The following is a 6000-nucleotide window of genomic DNA, read 5'->3' as shown; positions in this document are numbered from 1 at the left end:
TTTCGTCATTTCACACCACAGGGACCATTTATGATCTTTTCATTTATTTTTTAAAAATAGAAAAAACTAAATATAATTATTTAATATATAATCTCTCTCTCTCTCTCTCTCTCTCTCTCTCTCTCTCTCTCTCTCCTTCTTTCTCCCTCTCTCTACTGGTTTAATCAGTTTCATCTAATTCCATCGTTCATCCTTATTCCGAATCTTATGCTTAACTCCTCTATTGTGAAACTCGAATTCCATCCCTTTGCCTTCTAGGAGCTTGTATCGTTGTAGGTATTAAGCGCCAGGACCTGTTAGGGATTTTAGTTGAAAACGATGTCATTAGTGACAGTGAGGATAAAGGCTAGGGTTCCGACAACTTAAGGCGATGCATAAAAACAATGGATCTCATCTAAATTTGAAGATGATAGCCGATAGATCGCCCCTAATTCTCATTTATTGAAGATCGTTTCTACCATCGAAGGAACTCAACCATTGAAGATCGAAACAAAAATCTCATCTGTTGCATTAGTCAATCACCCCCTTTCGATTTCGATCTCGATCAATAACGATCAGGCTCATTTTTTATTTCTAAATATGAAGATGCTCTGGCCTCGTTTTGTGGTTTCTTCTTACAACCTCGTGTCTGGCTCCCCATCTAGGTTCCATACATTTTTGAGGTTTGAAAAGGGTTGTTCATAATGCGGGCAAATCAAAATAAAGATGGGGATTACCGAAGCAGAGAGGGGAGTAGGGGTGGAGAGGGCTATTTACCTAGATTTAGACCTGCAAGACGAGAAAGATACGAGAGGAATAGAGAGAAAATGGCAGTGAGGGTGGGTGTGGGGTTAAACCCTTCTGAGATCATCCCTTTCTCGAATAACTACGATCAAGCCTTCCAAAAGATATGATAACAAATTGATTTTTGATTCATTTGTTTCTACTCCTAATCTGGTTAATGCAAACATGTTGATTGGTGTTGAGATGTCTTTCCTCTGATTTCTGGCTTTTGAATCCGTAAGAGAGAGGGTGTGTATTTGTTTTGAATTTGGTTTGAATCTTTATTAAAAAATCATCTTTGTATGGATGTGTATGAATCTGGAAAAGAGATAGGACATGCACTTGTATTGAATTTGGTTTGAATCGTTATACCACCACCACCCGTTAACACCAGTAACACCACCTTCTGATGAAGATTCGATTGTGTTTTCCGGAGAGAGGGGGAGAGAGAGAGAGATATAGATTTTATATATTAAATAATTATATTTAGTTTTTTCTTTTTTTAAAAAAATAACTGAAAAGGACATAAATGGTCCCCGTGGTGTGAAATGACGAAAATGTCCCTCAATTAACGGACAAAAGTTAACGGAGTTAGTAATAAGGACCAATCGTCAAAAGTTTTGAAAACACAAGGACCATCTATGAGATTTTTAAACCACGGGGACTAAACTTCAGATTTTGGGTAACCACATGGACCATTTATGATGTTTTTTCTAAATATATTGATTCGAACATTGTAAAAGAATGTGTTTATGATTATCTTGAAAAAAAACATTAAATTTTAACATTAAATTTTGACAGAATACTATAAACACATATTATCAAGATTAATAATTTTTAATGAATACAAATTTTATATGAAAATAATTTTAATATCTTAAAATCAGTAATTACTTTCATTCTTAACAAATATGAATAGGAACATATATAAATGACCTTCATTCTGAAAGAATACAAATAATAATGGTTAATAATTACATTTATTTTTTAATAATAAAACTGAAAATGGTTAAAAATCAAATAAAAACATTGAAATCTAAGTAAAACACTAATACATTATGATAGAATATTGTTGCTAATCATTCTGACAGAAAAAATGCTAATCCATTCTATTGTTGTCTTACTTTCCATTCTTCACGAGGCTTCAAACCGGGTTTCCATTCTTCACCAAAAATCTTCTTCTTTACTAGATGTTATTTCTTTTAGAATTTATAGGTTCGTGAGAATTTATAACCTTCTTAAACCTTGCTTCATTATTGTACACACACAAAAAAAAACATTATATTTGCTTACGCATGAGAATTTCTAGCCGGAAGCATAAGAATTTTGTTGAGATATTTAGTATGCAAACCAAAATAAAACAATGTAGTGTTAAATTTTAATAATCATTGTTCGAAGATCAACATACTTTTAGAGATTGATGTTATGTATATTCTAATAGAACGTGCAACTAACATATTTGTTAAAAACATAAAAGTAACAAATTTTTTAGCCATTAATTTTCACAAAAGTGACATGCTTAAACACATTTTTTATGCAATTTCAGATCACATAGCTTGTTATTATTTATCATCTTCTGGTTGGGGTTTTTCAACAACTAATAAATTGAAATTAAAAGTGAATTGATTTTTAATATCTTTAGCAATGATAGAATTATAATTCAAATGATGACTGAAGATAGTATATTCTGATTCGAAAAGAATACCAACAAATGCAGTACAAAAAAAGGACCAATTTTTAAGGCTAAAAATTAATAGTTCATGTAGAAATTAAACTCGAAAGCATATCAATTCAAACTTCAAAGACACTCATTTAAACTTTAAACTTACATATTTTGTAGATGAGGGAGCTTGGATGTCATCAAGTAAGAATCCTCTTAAACCTTAGTTGTCAAGACCTCTGATATCACAAAAAAAATGGTGTTAGAATTATACATAATATATAGAGAATATAATTAGAAATATATAGAAAAATGAAAAAAAAACAACATACTTTTACATTACTTTGTACAAAGAAATCACTAGAAAAATTTATCTTAGATTTAAGCCATTGAGTTCAATCACACGGTAGTCCATCTTCTTGTTTATTTTCCCGTCAAGAAAAAGCAACAAAAACACTAATTTCTTCCTTCTTCATTTCCTATGAATCATCAAGCCCAAACACTCTATTGATTTGTATAAAAAAACAAAAACAATACGAGACTATTGAAGCAGCCCCGTCCACTTACCTGGAACCTTCGATGGTCGCTCTTCTGCTTCTGTGCTTCTCCTCTTCTTGAAGATGGATCTAAAGCCACCAAACACCCCCGTCACTAGCGCCAGTCGCTGCTACCGTGCCCTTCGTTTTCCCCATCAACACCACAACCAATCATCCCTCGTTCTTTCTTTCGATCAATAACAACAAAGTACCCATACAACCAGTCAACCAACAGACTAAAACTCACCATCACTGCCTTTGATTTTCGAGTGGCTTCACCCCAAACACCCTCTCGAACTGTTAACCATCCACTCCAATCTCATCACTCAAGAACCACCACAGCCGAACACCACCATCATCAGCAAATCCCAAGTTCTTTATTCAAACAAAATCGCATAACCACACCTCAACACTTCAGCCGCTATCTTCTAGTCACCATAAGAAAACCAACATCAACTCTCATACCCAACACCACCACCAAATTAGAATCGAGTAATCAAAAGAAAGGTAGGATTTGTAGCGTTTTAAACAGAATGGAAAAAGGGGTAGTAGAATTCTTGATCAATTTTTGTAGTCGATTCCAATTTTGCAGATGATTGTGGTCGGTGGCCAAGATTTGGATTTTAGAGAAAGAGGGGAACGGTTGTAGATATAAATGGGGAGAAATTAGGTCAAAAGTCAATCTACCATACCATGATTATAGGGAGTATTTATGGAAGTTATTAATCAAATGACTAAATTACCTTTATTTATTTATTTAATTTTGATTAGTCCACAATCATTCTTACATCCATACAATAATTAGTTAGAATAATTGAACCTCTCTCTGTCTCTCTCTTTCTCTTTCTTTCTTTCTTTCTTTCTTTCTCTCTCTTTCTCTGTCTTTCTCTCTCTCTCTTTCTCTCTCTCTTCTATATATATATATATATATATATATATATATATATATATATATATATGTGTGTGTGTGTGTGTGTGTGTTTATCTAATGAAGAAAATTCATGGGAAAAATAATCCTTTAGCATGGTATCAGGATAATCTAACCCTAATAGTTGATTCTCTATTGTTGATCCCTCATCAATCGTCTTCCTTCTTCTTTTTCCCACTTCTTATTTTTTTCCCTTTTCTTCATATATGTCTTCACCCATCATGCCAGGAAAACAACGTAACCCCCCAAAACCTACACACTAGGTGTATGGTATAGCCAATATCAAAACATATGTACCTTTGATTAAAAATCTTACAACAATAAATTATGAACCATGGAGAACCCTCTTCAAAGCTCACTATATGGCATATAGTGGTTTGGACCACATAGACAACACATATGATTCCCCCAATCAACATCCTACAGATTCTGAATGGTTAGAAATTGACTCCATGGTAACACTTTGGTTTTTGGTTCCATCTCCCAATTTCTCATCACTTATGCTCACTTCGATCAAGCCAATGTTAGAAGGGTATGGCTTAATATTCATCCTATCTTTTATGATGATCAAGAAGTCGTTACTATGCAATATGAAACATAACTCAGAAACATTCAAATGAGTGATCTCACTATTCACGTCTACTGTGACAAAGTCAAGAAGCTTGCTGACCTTCTTGAAGGCATTGGGGAAAAAGTCAAAGACATGAACATTCTCACATATGCCCTCAATAGTCTTCACCAAAACTTGAAGAGTGTAGCCAACATTATCCGCCACAGCAAGCCGATTTCCACGTTCCAGAAGATGCGTACTACCCTCTCTGTTGAAGAAACCCATCTGGCAACCACTTCGGCTCCCTTTCACGCAAGTCATTCGCCATCTCCTTCTCTTATTCATGTCGGATCTAGTTCTTCAAATCGAGGAAGAAGCACCAATACTTACCATAGGAGAAATCAATATCACAGAGGAGGGAATCACGCCTCCAACAATCGTCTCCGCTTTAACAGAAATCCCAATGGATTTGCAAATCAAGGCTTTGATGATTCTTTATTCCCCCACCGCCGATGCTATCTGCCCAATCATGGGGCTTTTCTCCTCCTACATCACACACAACCCAATGGAATGGTCAAATCCTCCACAATTAGGCCAAGGTGGAACATGCTCAAATCTAGTCATAATGGACTGCTTGGTAGAAGGCCCACTACTCACCATCAAACAAATGGCTATACTTCTCAAGCCCATTAGATTACCAACTCATCATCTACAGCCCAACAACCTCCTTGGACTTGGATCGGTGACATTGATCAACCTACATCTCTTCCTTCCATGTTCAATACGATGACCCTCTCGGACCCGAAACAAGGAGGATGGGTTATGGACACCGGGGCAACTGACCATGTTCACAACAAATCATGTATAATTAATTCTTTTTGTAATAATCATAATATGCCTCGTTCTATTTTTGTTGGTAATAGATGATATTGCTATATTTATACACATTTTAGGCAATATTTTAATACATTTTAAGTAATATTTTGGTTAATTGAAAAGATATGTGATACTTATAGAATTAATTTACATTTTGCAGCCAATAAAGACACTCTTGAAGAATAAGAACCAAAAGTGACAAGCATTGGAACTTTGTAGGATTGGAGCTTAGGAGAATAAGATTTCAGCTGAAAACCAAGCTCACGACATGAGGAGGAAATTCTAGAAGATTAGTACGCGGAAAGCCAAAATCGTTGCTTGATACGGATAAATACCAATTTGACGACGTAAGACTCCAATCTCACAACTTGAGCCACGTAAAATCAGAATCTATATAAATCCCTTCACATTTACGGTTTGAAGAGCTTTTGGAGAGAGGATATTCTCAGATACTCGAGATTTGAGGTCAGAGATAGTGCGAAAATCATTCTTTTGGAGGAAGGATAGTTAGAAGATTAAGGAATTAAAGATCAAATCATTACATTCGGTTTGCATACTTGACTCTTGTCAATTCCGATTGAATTTGTGTGTTTAAGTTCCGTTATGAGTAGCTAAACTCGTTTACTTTCGTTTTGCTAGATGAAACCTTTAATCTATGATTTAGTTTACTATTTATTGGATTTTATAA

Source organism: Lactuca sativa, chromosome 3 (assembly GCF_002870075.4).
Source record: "Lactuca sativa cultivar Salinas chromosome 3, Lsat_Salinas_v11, whole genome shotgun sequence".
NCBI lineage: Eukaryota > Viridiplantae > Streptophyta > Magnoliopsida > Asterales > Asteraceae > Lactuca > Lactuca sativa.
Note: the sequence above shows the minus strand (reverse complement) of the source record.